The sequence below is a fragment of the Heloderma suspectum genome, chromosome 15 (genome assembly GCF_057233095.1).
Source record: "Heloderma suspectum isolate Gila_16-S chromosome 15, 16-S_ref, whole genome shotgun sequence".
NCBI lineage: Eukaryota > Metazoa > Chordata > Lepidosauria > Squamata > Helodermatidae > Heloderma > Heloderma suspectum.
In genome coordinates, this window is record NC_139472.1 from 20,395,843 (window position 1) to 20,417,469 (window position 21,627).

A 21,627-nucleotide genomic window follows, 5' to 3' on the forward strand; every position below is an offset into this window, starting at 1 on the left:
TTGTTTGCCATGGGACCTTACTGATCATTGTTCTGAGTTTATTAAAATCAGCTTTCCTAAAATCCAGGGTACGCGTTTGAGTACACTCGGCGTTTGCTTCCCTTAGAACCAAGAACTCAAGTACAACATGGTCACTTTCCCCCAGAGTTCCTGTAACTGCTACTTTATCCACTAAGTCATCTCTGTTGGTTAGGATCAAGTCAAGGATAGCCGATCCTCTAGTTCCTTCCTCTACTTTCTGTAGGAGGAAGTTATCCGCCACACAAGTCAGGAATTTCCTGGAGGGGCCATGTTTTGCAGAATTTGTCTCCCAACAAATATCGGGGAAATTGAAGTCCCCCATTACTACTACATCATGCTTCCTTAAAACGTTGGCTATTTGCTTTTCAAAAGTTTCATCCTTGGCTTCTCCTTGATTGGGTGGCCGGTAGTAGACTCCGACCACCAGGTTCCTTTTATTCTTTGCTCCATTTATTTCAACCCAGATGCTCTCGATGGGGCTACCAAGCTCCTCCTCCTGTATTTCTGTGCAGAGATATGTATTTTTCACATACAGTGCAACCCCGCCTCCCTTTCTGTTCCTCCTGTTCTTTTTGAACAAGTTATATCCTTCAACTGCTGTATTCCAGTCATGAGAGTCATCCCACCAAGTCTCAGTTATACCTATCAAGTCATAATTTCCCTCCTGTATTAAGAGTTCAAGTTCGTTCTGTTTGTTTCCCATACTCTGGGCATTAGTATACAGACATCGAAGACCATGTGCTTCATAGTCTGGCTTTCTTCCTACATGTGTCTGAAGACTATTATTGGGCGCTATCAGCGCTGTTCTCTCCATTGCAGTGCATGCGCCTACGTCCATTGTTACCCCCAACATTACATCTCCCTTCCCCGTAGGATTCAGTTTAAAGCCCTCCTGATGAAGTTCTTCATGCTGTGGCCAAACACATTCTTCCAAGCCTTTGTGAGGTGCAACCCATCCCTAGCCAACAGCCCATCTTCCAGGAAGTATAGCCCGTGGTCCCAGAATCCAAATCTCTCTCGTCGGCACCACCTTCGTAGCCAATCATTCACCCGGAGTATTTTTCGTTCCCTTTCTATCCCTCTTCTAACTACTGGAAGGATGGATGAGAAAACTATCTGGGCCCCAAAGTTCTTGAGTTTCCTTCCCAAAGCTTCAAAGTCTGACGTGATCTCTTCGTAGCTCCGCTTGGCGGTATCATTTGTTCCCACATGGATGAGAAGAAAGGGATACCTGTCAGTGGGCTTTATGAGTGCAGGCAACCTTTCAGTCACGTCTCTAATCTGTCCTCCCGGGAGACAACATACCTGGCGAGTCCACGGGTCTTCGCGACATACTTGGGTCTCGATCCCACGCAGCAAGGAGTCTCCCACTACTACCACTCTTCTCTTCTTCTTCTTGTAGGCCTGGGTTTCATCGCCTCTGTTTGACTGACCTTTAGCCTCTTGCTCACTCTCATGCAGGTTCCCCTGTGATTCTTCCTCTGCAGGCTGTCCTCCAGTCTCATCCGCAAGTACCTGGAATCGGTTCCACAGCTCCACCGCTTCCACTGGTGCAGAGTGGCGTCTAGTTCTTCTTCTCCTAACTGTCACCGTTTTCCAAGGAGTATCCTCTACTCCATTTTTCTTCTCCTCAGCATTTCCCACTTCTGCCTCATCTTGCTGTTGCTCTTCAAGCTTCTGGTCTGCCCTTTGCTGCTGTAGTTCCCCCATTCTGTCCAAGAACTCTTCGTGTTCTCTTATTCCCCGGAGGGTTGACAGTCGCCGCTCCAGTCCACTTACTTTTTCCTCCAGCAGCGTGATCAACTTGCACTTGTTGCAGGTGTAGGCCATGTTGTTCTCAGGCAAGAAAACAAACATGGCACACACCTTGCAGGTCACCACCACTGGAGAGTCTTGTCCTTCCATAGCCCCTTTTCCCTTTTTGTGTCTAGCTTTGTGATTGTTCTAGACTAGTCTGTGCCTGCTCCTCTACTCAGTAGAGGTTAAAAGCAGAGTCCCACTGGTGTGGAAGTGTGTGTTACAAGACAAATAAATGGGAAAAAGTTAGTTAAAAAAAAAATGTTAGGGGCCTCCCCCTTGACCTCCCCCGCCGAACTCCCCTGGCCAACTCCTGTTTGCTCCCCCTGGTCACTCGCTCTCTGGGAGCTTGCCCTCTGGGAGCTTGCCTGCTTCTGTAGTCCCTGGACCAGCTGGAGCAGCTTGCTCTGCTCTGCTCTGCTCAGCTGGGAGGCGGGAAACAGACTGAAGCTTCCCGCCCAGTCAGCTGCTGGGAGTACTCAGGCCACACCCCTCCAATTCAGTTGGAGCTCTCAGAAGCTCCTGGTGAGCTCACAGCCAGTCAGAAGGATAAAGGGCAGCGCCCTGGGCTTCCTGCAACCCACTTACCTCTTAGCCTCTGTCTCCTTTGTCTCCTTTGTCTCTTCAACCACTGCAACTCCCCTGGCCAACTCCTGTTTGCTCCCCCTGTTCGCTCGCTCTGTTCGCTCGCTCTCTGGGAGCTTGCCTGCTTCTGTAGTCCCTGGACCAGCTGGAGCAGCTTGCTCTGCTCTGCTCTGCTCAGCTGGGAGGCGGGAAACAGACTGAAGCTTCCCGCCCAGTCAGCTGCTGGGAGTACTCAGGCCACACCCCTCCAATTCAGTTGGAGCTCTCAGAAGCTCCTGGTGAGCTCACAGCCAGTCAGAAGGATAAAGGGCAGTGCCCTGGGCTTCCTGCAACCCACTTACCTCTTAGCCTCTGTCTCCTTTGTCTCCTTTGTCTCTTCAACCACTGCAACTCCCCTGGCCAACTCCTGTTTGCTCCCCCTGTTCGCTCGCTCTGTTCGCTCGCTCTGTTCGCTCGCTCTTTCGCCGTAGTCTACGTAAAGATTTACGTAGACTACAGCGACCAAATAAGGAACGCGAATGGCGGCTCCCTATGGGGGCCGCCATTAGCGTACGCGCTTTTTTTTTTTTTTTTAAAGTCACCCGTGATAGGCTACGTGACGATTAACGTAGCCTATCATGGCTGACTTTGCAGATCTAGCCGTGATAGGCTACGTTAATCGTCACGTAGCCTATCACGGAGGCGTTTTTTTTAAAAAAAAAAACTTTGGAGTTCGTGGCCGGGCGAGGCGGGAAGCCTCCTCCCCGGCCTGGATTTCGGCCGGGCGAGGCGGGAATCCTCCCCCCCCCCGGCCTGAACTTCACGGGGGGAGCAGCGAAGCACCTCCCCCCCACCACGAACAAGCTTCGACGACAGGTAAGTGACTTTCGTCCACCCCTATATTATAGCCCAAGACCAAGATATCTATCTTCTTTCTTCTCTTGTAGATGTGTCAGCAAAATATGTGAATGTGTGAACTTCTTTAAAAAATTATTTTTAAAGCAGAGTACATTTTTCCCAGTCCACCCACCTTCCCCTTCCATATCTGAGAAGATACCCTACCAACAAGTAATTAAACTGCTGTAGGGTTAAAGACAATCTTGTATCTCTTAGGAAGTCTTATCTCCTGATGAACCACAAAGCCACAAAGGAGCGACCTGAAGACTCAGTATAACATCCACGACTGGCATGGGTCTCCACGACACAGTGGTAGGCATTCAGAAATCACACTTCAAAGCAGGTATGATGATTGCTGAGCTCCTCCCTGCCCCACCCCCCCGGCCCTGCTGCTTTTCTTCTGGCACCCAGTCTCTTATTCTCACTGAATGTAAACTATTAATTCAAAGTGATGCTCAGGTCCATTTGGAGCGAGCGCTCCAATTCCTGCCAACATTTGTTCCCATGCTTCAGTCTGCCAGGGCAGAGATGGAAAACTAATTAATGCTCCGACGCTTTGTTCTGGGAGGCTGCGGTCCACCCACTCATCTTGCCCCTGCTGGCACTGGTAATGTGGGAAGTTGCTGATTTCATGCAGCCGTCTTTTTCGTTATCAGCTTTGTCTTCTTCCCATAGCCATTGTGGGAGGCCACGTGTGATCGGTTGCTTCTAATTTCTTGGCCATGTGAGCCTCAGCTGGCTCCTGAGCAACAAGAGAACCTGGGAAGCAAGAGGACACTGTAGGGCAGGGTGGTTGAACATCTTTTGGCCCAAGGGCCAGTTGCAGTTTTGGAAACGCTCTCAGGGGCTGCATTCCAGTAGTAGGCGGGACCAAAGGCAAAGGGTGGGTCTGTAGAGGAAATTCCCTGGAAGGCTGTTGTATTTAGAGAAGATAGGAGACAGTTGTTCCTTGCATGCCTGAATCTCCTGGAGAACCTTAACAACCTGCCCCGCTTAAGAGCTCTCAAGCCTCTAGACTGGAGGCTTAGCTTTCCAAGGTCAGTTGTCTGCTTGGGAGCACACAACCTTGAATCTAGGGATGTCAGAGAATTCCGCCACGGATCTCGGTGAGGCCGAATGCCAGTGCATTCGGCCTCCCGAAATCTGTGGCGGAACGGCCTGCCCCCCCACTGCCCCCCCACGGATCCCCCCTGGGACGAGACTTACCTGAGGCAGATGTTCCGGGCGGCGGCGGCTCCGGTGGCGGCTTCAGCAGCGGCAGCTTTGGTGGCTGGTCTTCCGACCGGCTGCCACCGCCGCCATTTGCAGTCTGGTCATTTGGTTTTTTTTTTTTTACAGAGACGTAAAGACTTACATAGCCTATTAAATCCCGGTTAACAACAACAACGGCGTACGCAAATGGCCGCTGCCATTTGCGTTCCTTATTTTTCGCCGTCTTAGTCTACGTAAATATTTACGTAGACTATTACGGCAAATCAAAAAGGGATGCAAATAGTGCCCACTATGCTATTTGCATTCCCCTTTATTTTTGCCGTAATAGTCTACGTAAATATTTACGTAGACTAAGACGGTGAAAAATAAGGAATGCAAATGGTGGCGTCCGTAGCTGCCGCCATTTGCGTACGCCGTTGTTGTTGTTGTTTAACCCAGCAGCCACCGTGGCCGGAAATCACGCTGCAGACAGCCCTGGCCTGGCCGGCTGCTCTGCGGAGCTGCCGCGGAGCAGAGCCAGCCGTCGAGGATTCCGGCGGGGAGGACCGGATCACCTCCCCCCCCATCAAGGATTCCGGGGGGAGGGATGGAACTCCTCCCCCCCCCCATGAACAGAATCCACAAAAAGGTAAGTCACTTTTGTACATCCCTACTTGGATCAATTAGGTTGACTGCTGTCCACTCGCTTTAGTTGACCTTTGGGGCAGTACAAGAATGTATGAACATCATGAGATCTCAGGATCTAACCATCACCCAGGTGTGATTAATTATGGTGCTCCTCCAATCTGCATGTAGCAATGGGAGAACTCAGGTATAAAAGTCACCAGAGACTTGCCCACAGGGAGCTTCGATTCACGGAGGTGCTGCCTGCCGGCCGTGTGACTGGGGTCTCTCCATTGTCGTTCACCTGGGCCCCCAACAATGGAATAGGGAAGTAAGCTATCTTGCTCAGTACTGATATGTTATTCTGTATCAATTTGCCTGCTCTTTAATAAAATCCTTGACTTCTAGCCATCTGTGTGCTTATTGCTTCTGAATCCTAAAAAGAACTCTTGGCGAAACAGGGGCCAAAATACCAAACAAACAAACAAACCCACCAGCCAATTTCTGCTTACAGTTCTTGCAGTCGAGTTTCCCACATTTGGGGAAATTGCTACCAGATTATGGCAACCAGCTTGATTGATAATTGGCAAATAGAGGGAGAAAACGTGGAGGCAGTGACAGACTTTGTCTTTCTAGGCACAAAGATTACTGCAGATGCTGACTGCAGCCAGGAAATCAGAAGACGTTTACTTCTTGGGAGGAGAGCAGTGACAAATCTTGATAAAAGAGTGAAAAGCAGAGACATCACACTGAGAACAAAGGTCCGCATAGTTAAAGCAATAGAATCCCCCGTAGTAACCTATGGCTGCAAGAGCTGGACCATAAGGAAGGCCGAGCGAAGGAAGATCGATGCTTTTGAACTGTGGTGCTGGAGGAAAATTCTGAGAGTGCCTTGGACTGCAAGAAGATCAAACCAGTCCATACTCCAGGAAATAAAGCCAGACTGCTGGCTTGAGGGAAGGATATTAAAGGCAAAAATGAAGTTCTTTGGCCAGATAATAAGAAGACAGGATACCCTGGAGAAGATGCTGATGCTGGGGAAAGTGGAAGGCCAAAGGAAGAGGGGCCGACCAAGGGCAAGATGGATGGACGATATTCTGGAGGTGACGGACTCGACCTTGGGGGAGCTGGGTGTGGCGACGGCCGACAGGAAGCTCTGGCATGGGCTGGTCCATGCAGTTATGAAGAGCCGGAAGCAACTGAGCGAATAAACAAAAAACTAATCCACTGGAGAGGCATCTCAGCCTTTTAGAATAGGAGGAAAACTGCACAAAAGCTGGGAAACCAGAGGACCATTGGTGTTTGGGGGGGAGGGTTACAACAGTCAGTGATCAGACAGTCCCTGCCAAAAGGCTCATGATCTGAAAGGACCTGAAAGAAAAGGGAAGGGATTGGGAGGAAGGAGGAAAAAATAAAGGACGATGGTGATGTTGCCCAGTCAGTTGCCCAGGTGGATGGGAATATATGAATTGGATGTAGGTTTGCACTGCATCTATTGCCCATCTAGGCAAGCATGTTCTTTGGTGGCCTGCTCCTCGTCTTTTCTGCAGTTTCTCTTCTTTTGAGTTCAGCCATAACCTGTTACTTCTCCTATCCCCTCAGGACAAGATGTTTCTCAAATGCCCTTCTGGTGCACTTGGGATGGGGGGGTCCACCACTGAGAGCTAGTCAGGGTGCCACCAAAGAGAAGACTCACAGCCTTCTGGAGGTATGGATAACAATGGACCAATTGGTTAACAGCTTCTTGTCTTAGCTGCTGCATCAACAAAGAAGGAGCTGTTGCTTTGCTGAATGTTGTGTTTTCACCATTTGGGGGTGATTTGGATCTCAAATGTCTTGAGCATGCAATGCAATGTTTCATTCCCCCACTTTCACTTTTAAGTAGTTTTTAAGTGATCCTAATAACACCCCAAAACTTTTGGGGGAAAGGCTGTAGCTCAGTTTTACGACAAGTGATTTGCATCCAGAAGATTTCAGCTAGAGAAATCAGATAGAGATGGATGAGAATTTTGGTTTTGCTTGCAAAACATGCGACCCTGCCCCATTCAAAGGCCTGAATGTAAGCACGAGCATGTCTCCACTGAAAATGCTCACAGTTCATCAAACACATGCTCAGGTTCATCTCATTCCTGATTCCCAGTTCAGTTGCACATGTCCTCAGTAGACAAAATCAGCCCCGCTTAATCTATGGAAGAAATTAGGAAATCTGTGCAAGTTTGGGGAGATTTGTGCAAATCTGGGAAGATATGAGCAACTTTCAGGAGATCTGCACAAATCTCCCGTTTGGTCACTGCTCAATTTTCACAAATCTCCCATTTGTGCAAAGCAAGCAGCGATACCAAACGCGAGTGAGAATTGGGCATGAGATGAGCAGTGAGATAAGGTTCAGAGAATCCCAGCAATCCCAAACATTGCTTGTATATGCCCATCCCTAGATTCTGGTTAAATTGCTGGCATCTCCAGTTAGGGCTGGGAAAAACCCCTGCCTGAAATAGTCTATGTAGGCATTGCTGATCTAGAGGGACGAAGGGTCTAATTCAGTATAAGTCAGCTTCCTATGTACCTAATCCCTCATTGTCATGCCACCATCATAAGTAGGGTGTTTCTAATTCTAGAGGGTGGGAGTTCAAACACCCTACTTACGATGGTGGCATGACAATGAGGTTGAAGTGGCACAAACTGAGGAAAACAATCCTTATTTCGTATGTCCCTTTGGGATCAGGTATTATTACCCCAAATGCATACAAGATCTCTGATCCAATGGATGATGTCTTCTGAAACCCAGATTCCTCACACCACATGGTGAATCTCGGCCCACTCCTTCTTTCATTGCAAGTGTTACCATAGAATGAAAGGTCACATACTCAACATTAATCATTTACTCCTTAGCAATAGGCCTTTTGGGTGGAACTAAGTTCTCTCTCTCTCTCTCTCTCTCTCTCTCTGTGTGTGTGTGTGTGTGTGTGTGTGCAGAAGATGTGTTCCATTCTGTAGAAACTGTGGTCCCAATGGAAACTGACAGCACACATTAAACTTGTCATCTTAAATCACATAGGCACAGAGTTGGAAGAGACATCAAAGGTCATCTTGTGTGACCCCCTGCAGATGCATGAAACCCAGTGCTACACTGACAGATGTATGTCTCACCCTCATTCATTCCTCGCTCTTGTTTGCTGTTTCTGGAAAACTTCACACTTTTGGAGTTGCGACTGGGTCCCCATACTCTCTACTTTCAGGAAAGGGGTCAAGATGACATACCTTTATAAGAGGGCTGTGCTCAGGTCCCCCAGGCCACTTTGGAGGCTGATTCAGAGCTTCAGATTTTCCCCTGACCCACTTTGGACCAATTTGGACCCAAGCCAACCCACTTCAGACTCTGGATCCGAAGCAAGTTTCAGAAATTCGCTGCTCCCCCCGAAGTTCAGGCCGGGGGGGAGGCTTCCCGCCTCGCCCCGGCCGAAATTCAGGCCGGGGAGGAGGCTCCTCGCCTCGCCCGGCCGCGAACTAAACAGTTAAAAAAAAAACCCGCCCCCATGATAGGCTACGTGACGATTAACGTAGCCTATCATGGCTAGATCTGCAAAGTCAGCCATGATAGGCTACGTTAATCGTCACGTAGCCTATCACGGGGGTGTTTTTTCTTTTCTTTTATTGGAATGGCGGCGGCGGCAGCCGGTCAAAAGACCGGCTGCCGCTCCCGCCCCGCACGAACAGCTGCCGAACCGCCCAGTCCAGGAGGGACATTTGGCGAAGGTAAGTCCCATCCCAAGGGGGGTGCAGGGGGCAGGGGGGTGCGGAGGATTCCTCCCCGAAACTTCGGGGGGCCGAACACGTTGGCGCTTGGCCCCCCGAAGTTTCGGGGAGAAATTCTCCGCCATCCCTCGGTTTTTTTGAAGTGCAAAATAACCCCTCTCCCCAGCACTTCCCTTTCGTCTGCCCTGGGTCTGCTACTATATAGCTTCACTGGATGACCTGACGCTCTTCTCATTAAAGGAAGAAAAGTTAAATAAACCTCTCTTTGGCTGCAATACACATTACCTGGGAGTAAGTAAGATGCTTCCTACGTCTACTGTGTGTAGTGTTTGCCCCACTGTACATATTGGACTGTCTATGTTCTGCTTTCGCCACACACTGTTTGCACACAATAATGTCTATGCTGCTGTGAAGGATTCAGGGTGAGAAAGCTAGTAAGAGCAGAGACAGCCAGAGCCTGAAGTGAGAGCAGAGTCTGAAGAGCAAGCAGGAGGAAGCAGCCTAGAATGTTTATTCTTTACTGTTTGTTCTTTGGCTCCCCCACCCCTTCTCAATTACTATTCCACCCCTTCCCATTTTTCAGCTCTTCATCTTTTTTCTTATAAAAAACAAAACAAAAAATACACCCCTTTTTTTCTTTTCTTAAGGTTTATAGATAGATAGTGTTAATATCCCCACCCCTTTAGCTTGTCTAGATAGGGTTTTTTTGTCTGTATCTGCTTTCCTTTTGGCCGTGTTCATGTGTATGCTGTGTGAGTGCAGCTGCCAAGGTTTCCCCTTATGACTTGGACCCCCTGAGCAACTCCTTAAGGGTCTCTTGCTTCCTAAAGAGTTCCACCTTCCTTCTTTTAACCTTCCCCTTTCCAGTAATGTGGGGTTTAGGCTGTAAATGTGGGGCGACTGGCACTCTAGGTGCAGGGTTTGACCACAACAGTTTACTTCTGAAGCAAGCAAATTACAACTAAAGGTTGTAGTACACAATAGAACTGAGTGATACAACAGGCATTAAAAGAAAATAAAAGCTGTAAAACACAAGTTCTTTTACTGTAGCTGTCCTTAGCAAGAAAATAAACTGAAGCCTAACAACATTTGTCTCCCTCTCTCAAAATACTAGAACCCAATGGAGTCATCGCATGATGAAGCTGAGGGGTGGGAGATTCAGGACAGATAAAAGGAAGGGCTTCTTCACACAGTGCAGAATTAAACTATGGGATTCACTACCGCAACACGTAGTGATGGCCACCAAGCTGGATGGCTTTAAAAGGGGGTTAGACAAATTCCGGGAGGAAAAGGCTATCAATGGCTACTAGTCCTGATGTGCTGCCTCCAGTACCAGAGGCAGTCAGCCTATTTAACCTGTTTGCTGGGAACATGGGTGGGAGGGTGCTGTTGCAGTCATGTCCTGCTTGTAGGTTCCTGGCCAACAGCTGGTAGGCCATCTAGTCCAGAACGCTGGCTTGATCCAGGAGGGCTCTTCTTATGTTATGTTCTTAACTAGAAGAGAGAGAGAGAGAAAGGGAGTTTTTAAAGAATCTAGAAGAAGGTTTTAAGGGAAAGGGAAGACTAAGACATGGATAAGGGCTGTATACATACTAGGAAAAAGCTGCACTAGCACAGTCCAATAATTTTAAAACACCCCCCCCCCCCAAGCCATAACATCTTTCCTCCTTGCTTCTATCAACTCTCTCTCTCACACACTGGAAAATGAAAACAGATTCTCCTATTATATGTGATTGTAGGCTGCAGGGTTAACAGTTCAGCCCTGTAGAGATGTCACTTGCCAATGCTCAGTTTCGCTCTCCAAACTCCTCCTCTTCCTCTCCCTACACTTTAGCAAATTCTCTCCTTTCCCAGGCAGGCTGTCTGGCCTTCAGAATTGTCCAGATTGGTCTGAAGTGACCTGAGCAATTCAGATCGATCCAACCTGCTTTGGACCAGTCCAGATCCACTTCTGATCTGGACTGATTCAGTCTGAATCATCCCGCTCCAGTTTGGAATTTGGATCCAGAACCGAAGTGGTGCACAGCCCTACTTTTTAACTTGGTTTTTAAAATAGTTGTTATACTTGTTATGGCTTTTAAAGGTTTTCATGTTCTACTAATTTTTTAAGCTGATTATGGGTCGCCCCATGTCCCTGAAATCTTTGTAAACCACCTTGGCTGTCTTCAGAAAGGCAGTATAAAAATTAAGCAAACCCCTTAGTCCAGCTTTTCCCAACCTGGTGCCCTCCAGGTGTGTTGGACTACAACTTCCAGCATCCACCAGCCAGCCATGCTGCCGTAGTCTGTATACTGTACTGCAATCTGATACAAACTCAAGTCAGAATGAGCTTTGAGAAGATATTCAGAGAACTTTGGCAAGCACAAGTTTTATTGATTCACTCATCCCTAGCAAAGGGTGATCAAGGGTCTGGAGAACGTCCCCCATGCAGAAAGGTTAGAGTGACTGGGAGCATTTGGCTTAGAATTTAGGTGAGTGAGGGGAGATGTGATAGAGGCCCACAGCATGATGCCTGGTGTGGAGAAAGTGGAGAGGGAGACATTTCTCTCCCTCTCTCTTGATACTAGAATGCAGTGGGGTCATCCCATGAAGCCTGTTCAGGACAGATAAAAGGAAAGGCTTCTTCACACAGTGCATACTGAAACTATGGCATTCACTGCCACATGGCCACCAATTTGGATGTATTTTATGGGGGATAAGACCAATATATGCAAGGTATGGCTATCAATGCCTACCGGTCCTGAACCATGTACACCATAGTGTCTACTATGTACTCCAGTTTTTGGGGAACATGAGCAGGAAGGTGCCATTGCACTCATGCCTGACTTGTGGGCTTCCTACAGGCAAATGGTTGTCCACTGTGGGAACACAGTGCTTTACTAGCTGGATCCTTGGTCTGATCCAGCAGGACTCTTCTGATGTTCTTACGTTCTTATGGGGTCATGGAGATTCCATGAACTGCCACTGCAAGGCGCCTGAAAGAACCTGCAATAATGGCTCCCAAGGAAGCAATATCCAAGTGCCCAACACCTATTCTGATGAGGAAAGCGGGGTGCATAGAGCCTCTTCACAGAGGGCTTTGGAAGGGGGGGCTCGGCATGGGCCTTAGGCCCATTAAACGCCAACAACATCTGGAAGACCACAGGTTTATTTATTTATTTATTTCTATACTGCCCAATAGCCGAAGCTCTCTTTTTTAGGTATGAAGGTTTCCTATACCTACCATAAAAGCTCAGTTACTCTCGAGGCAAATAACTTACCCAAGGGTTTCTGTGAAATCCATATTGTTACCCACACACACACACCTCTTTGCCCCAACAACGTCTGCCTGAATGATCACTCCAGTAACGTATTAAACATGACACTTCTCCTTTTGAGAAATCGTTAAAAGGCTTTGAACATTGATTTTTACCATAAGGCAAACATGTTACATTTGGGGAATTGGCGGTGTGTGTGTTTGTGATCTGTTTTCTTTTCCATTTTTGAAAATAAGCCCCTGAAGTCACAAAAGCGGACATCTCACTCATTCAATAAGCCTCTGAAGTCACAAAAGCAGATATCTCACTCATTCAATTCCCCCACCAGGCAGAAGAGGCAGAAAGGAAGTATTTCTTCAACCAAATTTATTCAGCTTACAGAACTGGATGGGTTCAGATGTCAGAGAAATCTGCACCAAATTCAAATGACTTCAGATTTCGACTAATCCAGCCTTTGAATTCTGCAGTAGACCAGCTTTTTCTGAATTGCATGGATTCCACGGACCTGTGGACCATTTCTGTTCTCGTTTTTACTTTTTGAGGAGATTTGCACCAATTCACACTTGCACTAATGCACATTAGTGCTAATTTGCATTTGCACTAAGTCACACTTGTGCTAATCTGCATTAGTGCCAATGTGCATTTGCACAAGTGGAACCAAATTCTCATACAACCCTAAAGGCACCCCCAGTTCTGTCAATGAGTGGATAATGGGACAAAAGACACCAAACACCACTGGAATAGGTTTAACAAAATCCATACATCCTTAATTCTGTGGTATGGCTGTGTACATAAATACCTGCTGTGGGGGTGGAGGGGGGTGGGTGGGTTGAAGTCATTTGACTTGCAGTTTGCAGTGATGCTAGAAAACTCTGTCAATTTTTATTCTCTCTGTTTCTCATTTTCCAATCTTAACTTTGAAAATGGGGTGTGTGTTTTTAAGTTTGTATGAAAGTTCCTATGGGTTGTTGTGTGCATTTCTCCATACACATACATTTTTGTATGAGATTTTCCCAGATATGCATATTCTTTGCAAGCAATTTCCCCTAATTTTAATTCTAATATTGGTTTGAAATTGTGAAATTAGATTTGCATTAAAATACAAACTGAATGCATCCCCCCGCCCCATTCCTACTTGACAATACGGAACTTTTTTATGAGGCGGTCCATGGTCTTTCCCATGCACGGGTGGGGGCAGGGGGGGCTCAGAGGTGGAGCCTCTGCTTTGCATTCAGAAGGTCCCCAAGTTCGATCCCCGACATCTCCAGGTAAGGCTCAGAAAATTGTGCATTTTGAGAAAGTTGTGCACTTTTCAAAATTTGTACATTTGGGGGCAGTTACACCTTCTGAGAAAGTTGTGCATTTCCCAATTACATCTATTGCAAATACGAACACAAGTTTGGGAAATTGTGAACATTTCTGGAGAAAATATGCTCCCATTTGTTTTGGGGATTACAAGTGGGCCATTTTTGAGGGATTTGTGAAACAGATTTGTGAAATGAAATTCTCATACATCCCTACAACGTGTAGCACTCTGAAAATCAAACATGTTGCAAGTGCCCCTGGGAATTATGCTATGTGATGTCATAGCTTTGGTCACAGGGGCATTCCTAGGACAAAAAAATGACATTTCCTACAGCCCATCATGACACAAAGGCACTATCAAATGCCTTCCACATTTGAAAAACCATTAGTAATAAACACTGGGTAAATGATGAGGGCTGTCAAACTAATTAAGTTCTCATTGAAGCAATTGCTTTCAGTTTATGGATTCATGTTTACATTACCCTTCTCCCATAAACTGGTCAATAGCAAATTTGGCAGCCCTGAGAGATTCATCACAGGCTCCCAGGAGAGCAGAGGAAAATAAATTTTACACTGGTAAAACAATCCATAATTCTCAGGTACGTGTTTTTTTCCCCCTACTTTCCAATATATACAAGTGATATCTAATGAGGTCCCCTTCTGAGTCTTGCAAGGAGAATGCAGAGGTTGGAGCATGGGGTTTTGACATTCTATGAATATTCAAGTGAAGGAGTTCAGTCCAAGCTGCTTTAAAAGGTTCAGAGATTCACTTCAGTTCCAAATTCTGACTTGTCGATTCCACAAGAATAGAGATTCAGAGAATCAAAAGCTGGTTCAGAAAATGACCATGGCACTGGAGCAACTCCTTTGCGAGGAACGGATACAACATAAAGGGGGATGACAGAGGAGTGTAAAATTTTTATGCATGATGTGGAGAAAGCAGAGAGGGATAAGTGTCTCTCCCTCTCTCATAATTTTAGATCCAGGGGTCATCCAATGAAGCTGAATGGTGAGAGATTTTGGACAGATCAAAGAAAGTACTTCTTCCTGCAAAACATGCCCCCTCCAAGAAATTCCTGACTTGTGTTGCTGATACCTTCCTCCTACAGAAAGTAGAGGAAGGAACTAGAGGATCGGCTATCCTTGACTTGATCCTAACCAACAGAGGTGAGTTAGTGGATAAAGTCACAATTAAGGGAATTCTGGGGAAAAGCAACCATGTTATATTTGAGTTCTTGGTTCTAAAGGAAGCAAAAGCCGAGCATAGCCAAACTCGTACCCTGGATTTTAGGATAATAATAAACTCAGAACAATGATCAGTAAGGTCCCATGGCAAGCGACTCTAATGAGAAAAGGAATCCAAGGTGGGTGGGAGTTTAAAAGAAAGGAAATTCTAAAGCACAATTACGATCAATTCCACAAGAAAAAAAGGTGGAAGACAACAGAAGAAGCCAATGTGGTTTCACAAAAAGCTTAGAGGTGACCTGAAAACAACAAAGGACACATATAGGAAGTGAAAGGAAGGACAAGCGAGCGACAAAGGAAGAGTACAGGCAGGTAGCACAGAATTGCAGGGATGGCGTCAGGAAGGCTAAAGCTGAGAACGAGCTGAGGTTAGCGAGGGAGGCTAAAAGCAACACAAAGGCTTTCTTCAGCTACGTGCATAGTAAAAGGCAGAGGAAAGAAATGGTGGTTCAACTATTAAATAAGGATGGCAAAATGATAACAGATGACAAAGAAAAGGCAGAGGTGCTCAATTCCTACTTTGGCTCAGTCTTCTCCCAAAAGAGGGTCTATGACTCCCGCCTGGCAAAGGCAAAGAACAGTCTGAAGGGGCAGGATTGCAGCTTGAGATCGACAGGCATATGGTCAAGGAACACCTAATGACTTTGAATGAGTTCAAATCTCCAGGGCCAGATGAACTGCATCCTAGAGTCATAAAGGAACTGGCAGAAGAACTCTCAGAACCGCTGTCTATTCTCTTTGAGCAATCATGGAGGACGGGGGAAGTGCCAGATGACTGGAGGAGGGCTAATGTTGTCCCTATCTTCAAAAAGGGTGAAAAGGAGGAACCTGGGACCTACAGACCAGTCAGTCTGACATCAATCCCTGGGAAAATTCTGGAGCAGATGATAAAGCAATCCATCTGGAAGCACCTTGAAAACAATGCAGTGATTACTTGAAGCCAACATGGATTTGTCAAGAACAAGTACTGCCAGACAAATCTGATCTCATTTTTGGATCAAGTAACCTCCCTTGTGGGCTGTGGGAATGCTGTGGACATGATATACCTCTACATCAACAAAGCTTTTGACAAAGTGCCCCATGATCTCCTGAAGAGCAAACTAGCTCAAAGTGGGCGAGATGAAACAACGATCATGTGGATCCACACTTGGCTACAGGATCAGACTCAAAAAGTGCTTATCAATGGGACCTTCTCAAACTGGGGAGAGGTAATGAGTGGGGTACCGCAGGGCTCAGTCCTGGCCCTGGTGCTCTTCAACATTTTTATTATATTAATGACTTGGAGGAGGAGGTGAAGGGAATACTGATCAAATTTGAAGATGACACAAAATTGGGTGGGAGTTCTAATACCTTAGAAGACAGAAACAAAATTCAAAGTGATCTTGATGGACTGGAGTGCTGGGCAGAAAACAACAGAATTAAATTTAATAGGAATAAATGCCAAGCTCTGCACCTAGGAAAAAGAAACCAAATGCACAGTTACAAGATGGGAGATACTTGGCTCAACAAGACTACAAGCGAGAAGGATTTTGGAATTGTTGTCGATCACAAGATGAAAAGGAGCCAACAGTGTGAAGTGGCTGCAAAAAAGGCAAATGCTACTTTGAGCTGCATTAATAGAAGCATAGTTTCCAAATCCCGGGAAGTACTAGTTCCCCTCTACACAGCACTGGTTAGGCCTCATCTGGAGTACTGTGTCCAGTTCTGGGTACCGCACTTGAAGAAGGATGCAGACAAGCTGGAGAGGGTTCAGAGGAGGGCAATGAAGATGATCAGGGGACTGGAAACAAAGCCCTGTGAGGAGAGACTGAAAGAACTGGGCATGTTTAGCCTTGAGAAGAGAAGACTGAGGGGAGATATGATAGCGCTCTTCAAGCCCTTGAAAGGCTGTCACAGAGAGGAAGGCCAGGATCTCTTCTCCATCATCCCAGAGTGCAGGACACAGAATAATGGGCTCAAGTGACAGGAAGCCAGATTCCGGCTGAACATCAGGAGAAACTTCCTGATTGTCAGAGCAATACAACAGTGGAACCCATGACCTAGGGAGGTGGTGGACTCTCCCACACTGGAGGCATTCAAGACAAGGCTGGACAGCCATCTGTCAGGGATGCTCTGACTTGGATTCCTGCACTGAGCAGGGGGTTGGACTGGATGGTCTTGTAGGCCCCTTCCAATCCTACTCTTCTATGATTCTATGATTCACCTAGCAAGGTGACCCTGCTGTCAACACAAGTGCTGCTGCTTCCATGTCACATGTTTCTCACAACGTGTACCTCTAGTCTGCCTGCCATTTTCACAACAGTGGTCCACAAGGAACAGAAGAGAATATGAGGTAAGGCTGGCCGAACTCAGCACTGCCCATGACATACACTGATCGCCAGACCCCTGCCAGCTGCTTGTCCTTGTTCACTGCATGCAGCGAGCCACCAGGTGGTTCGGGGGTGCCCAGCACGTGGTGCACATCATCCTGCTCCTTCGACAAGCCACCATTCTGCACAAAGTGGCAGCTTGGCTTTTTTTTGTAAAGGCCAATTTTGCATGAATGGCAGCTGTAAGGAGGCCCATTTACACAGCAGAACAGGTATAAATGGTCTATTTAAACCATTTGCGCCTGTAATGTTGTCTAAATGGTTCTGTTTATGGCCCATTTACATAAAATCGGCCTTTACAGAAAGGCTGAGCCGCCATTTCCCTCAAAATGGCAGCTCAGCAGAGGAGCAGGGACCGCTACCTTTGCCCGACTTGGTGGACCTTGAGTCGGGCAAGTGTGGGGTTCCACAGACTGCTGTCCAGGGAGCTGAGCTGGTGGGAACCCCCTGAGCTAGGGTCCCAACTGGACGCTTGCGACATCCCTCATAAGAGCTTCCTCTTTTTGTAAATGAACTTGTGGGTGGGGTTAAAAGATCTTTTTTTGCGCAAAAGAACTATCACTCTGAAATTGGGTACATTTGATCTGTTCAGAAGGGGCAACTACCCCTGCCATTTTCATCCCAGAAACAACAACAACAACAACTAGGGTTGTTCAGGGACCCCCCCAATCTGACTCGGAAACCGATTCGTGGATTCAGAGGTGTGCCTGATTCAGCTCGAGCTGATTCAGGGCCCCCCCAACCTGACTTGCCCCCAACCCTGAAGCAGGATTCGGATGCCAAACCCTGCCTAGGGTCCCCCCCGGATGCCCCTGTGCAAACCCCCTTACCTTTCCACCACCTCCCCTGCCCTTTTCTCCACCACCATCATCACCACTGACGCCATCACTGGCGTCGCCATCGCCACCGCCTTCTCTGCTGCCGTCACTTCCTGGAAGTTGCCATTTTGAAAATGTCGATGCCCTGCAATCAGAGTCAGTGGGCGCATCCAGGCCTCAGGAGTTGGTGGCGGTGGAGAAGGTGGTGGAGAAGGCTGCCATGATGGCTCTGATGATGGCGGCAGCAGGGGAGAAGAAGGCGGAGGTGGCGACAGCAGCGGCTCAGGCGCAGCTGGCGCAGCTGGGCCGGGGGGGTGCTGATGCTCCCAAGTGCACCAAATGCTTCGGAGAGCCCCTCACCTGCTCCAGGCTGCTTCGTGCCCCCTCCGCTTCGCCTCGGAGAGGCCAGGGTTCAAAGTGACCCAAAGCAGCCCTCTTCGGCTTGGGGTTCAGGTCTCGGGCCGAAGCGATGCACATCAATGATGATGATGATGATAATAATAATAATAATAATAAAAAACCACATACCAGCAGCTCCTTTTTAAAACTACAACTGAAAAAAAAATCGAGATATAAAGGTGTGTTGTGTAACCCAAAGTCCCCTGCACTTACTTTTCTGACATTTGGCCACTGTGCTGGTAGATATTATCCAATTCTGTCAAACAGGGGTGGGAGGGAGTTATATTCAATAAATAAATAAATAAATAAATAAATAAATAAATAAATAAATAAATAAATAAATATCTCCTATGATAATCAAATGGAGGAATGAAGCTCTGGGTTCCCAGATTTTGACTCAGGCTTGGTACCCAAGTCAAAGCAGATGGGCTCCAAATTGCTGTGAGTGGAACTCGGCTGTTTTCTGAAGCACTGAATTGGGGACTGAGTCAAATCTGGGGGACTGTGCATACCCCCAATAAATACCCACTTTGGGACCATCTCTGCCTTAAAACTCTATATGGCTTGTGCCCAGGGAAATGTAGGACCCCCCCTCCCCAATACATTTCTACCTCTTGTTCTGGAACATTCCACCTATCAATGTCCTGAGCTCTTATGGTGGCACTTAGGAGAAATCTGCAGAGAAATCTGCAACGGATTCAAATGAGTTCAGCTTCTTATAAATCCTATTTGCATGTTCTGCAATTGACAGATTTTTCCTGAGGTGCACAGATTCCATGGACTTGGAATCTTGTTACTTGGGGGGGGGGGCGATTTGCGCAAATGCATGGCCATTAGAGCAAAAGCACACTTGTGGAAGTGTGCAATTGTGCTAGTGTGCAATTGTGCTAGTGTGCATTAATGGAGGTCAATGTTTGCAAATGAATGAAATTCCTGCACAGACAATCAGATACCATCAATGAGTTGACGATGGAACAAAAAATGCCTGACAATCCTCAAAATGCAGACAGAATAGATTTAATAAACTCTGTAGATCCCTGGGTGGCACGGCACCCACTTTTTGGAAGATTCTTCCAAGTCTACATTTTCACCAAAGGGTGAAGAGCTTTCTGGTCTGAAATTCCCTTGTTGTTGTTCAGTCGTTAAGACGTGTCCGACTCTTTGTGACCCCATGGACCAGAGCACGCCAGGCCTTCCTCTCCTGCGCTCTCTCCCGGAGCGTGCTCAAGTCCATATTCATTGCATCGGTGATGCTATCCAGCCATCTCATCCTCTGCCGTCCCCTTCTCCTTTTGCCTTCGGGCTTTCCCAGCATCAGGGTCTTTCCAGAGAGTTTTCTCTTCACATTAGGTGGCCAAAATATTTGAGCTTCAGCTTCAGTATCTGTCCTTCCAATGAGCAGTCAGGGTTGATTTCCTTTAGGATTGACTGATTTGACCTCCTTGCAGTCCAGGGGACTCGCAAGTGTCTTCTCCAGCACCACCGTTCGAAAGCATCAATTCTTCGGCGCTCAGCCTTCCTTATAGTCCAGGTCTCACAGCCATACGTTGCTACTGGGAAAACCATAGCTTTGTTTAGATGGACCTTTGTCGGCAAGGTGATGTCTCTGCTTCTTACTATGCTGTCTAGGTTGGCCATAGCTTTCCTCCCCAGGAGCAAGCGTCCTTTAATTTCATGGCTACAGTCACCGTCTGCGGTGATCTTGGAGCCCAAGAAAATAAAATCTGTCACTGCTTCCATTTCTTCCCCTTCTATATGCCAGGAAGTGATGGGGCCAGATGCCATGATTTTAGTTTTTTTAATGTTGGGTTTCAAATAAGGATGGCGGAGAATTTCTCCCCGAAACTTCGGGGGGCCGAGCGCCAATGTGTTCGGCCCCCTGCACAAGTTTCGGGGAGAAATCCTCCACGCCCCCCCACCCCCCGCACCCATGACGATTGATGTAGCCTATCATGGCTGACTTTGCAGATCTAGCCGTGATAGGCTACGTTAATCGTCACGTAGCTTATCAGGGGGCGTTTTTTTTTAAAAAAAACCTTTCGCGTTCGCGGCCGGGCGAGGGGGAAGCCTCCCCGCCGGCCTGAATTTCGGCCGGGGCGAGGCGGGAAGCCTCCCCCCCGGCCTGAACTTCGTGGGGGGAGCAGCGAAGCGCCTCCCCCCCACCGCGAACGTCCTTGGAGGACAGGTAAGGGACTTTCGTCCGCCCCTAGTTTCAAACCAGCTTTTGCACTCTCCACTTTCACCCTCAACAAGAGGCTCTTTAGATCCTCTGCGCTTTCTGCCATTAGGGTGGTATCGTCTGCATATCGGAGGTTGTTGATAATTCTCCCGGCAATCTTAATTCCGACCTCTGATTCATCCAACCCAGCATTTCTCATGATGTACTCTGCATATATGTTAAATAAGCAGGGTGACAGTATGCAGCCTTGTCTTACTCCTTTCCCAATTTTGAACTTATCGGCTGTTCCATGTCTGGTTCTTACTGTTGCTTCTTGACCCTCATACAGGTCTAGTTCTAATTGCAGCGCTTCTGGTCCTTCTATTTACATTCATTCTATTTACACTGACTTGTTTCTATTAATTGTGTTCAGATTTCAGATTTTTTTTTTCAGATCCCTTTATTTGCATCAGCTACAGGCCTTTGCATTTAAAATATAATGTACAAGGAACAAAAGCAGGATTACAACTAACTGAAGTTACCCAGGTTAGATTCTAAAAATTTACAACAAACAGAAATGGTAAAATGAATGCACAATCCTTTTAATTGTGCCGAGGGTTTGCCATGGGTCACCTGGTAGGGAGACCACTGCTGAAGAGAATTTACAAATTAAGAAATCCATGTCAGGGCAGAGAGACATAAAGCCACTTTGTCTGGTAAAAGCATGGACTGGATAGCCAGATTGCCATCTACGTTGCTGCATAGAACTTCAGGGCATCCATCCACCCCATAATCAACTTACTGATACTCTTGGGATAAACTTCATTTGGAACTCTCAAAATACTCTTTCCATTAGAATCAGCATGGTGGCTGGAGATTAAGGATTAATGACAATTGATTTAGAAGCATAGGGCTCTTTTGTGTTTGCGTGTTGCTGCTGAGTTCCCTTTCTTTAAAAAAAAAAATGTTTCTGGGGAGAGAGAAAAAAGTCCTGAGCTGCTTATGATTGAAGTGGTGTTACAATCATTAATTAACCTTCCTCAACAAATTGCAGTCCAATCATTAAAACTGACAGCACTGGGAACTCACTGCTAAACAGAAGCTAAATGCTGATCCCAGTCTGTTCCATGGAGCTGGAAATAGATGGGCATGTACAAAGCCCAGTCATGTATATTGGGGTACATGTTGACCCCTCCTTTGAAGGACAGAGACATTTTTATAGGCCTGAG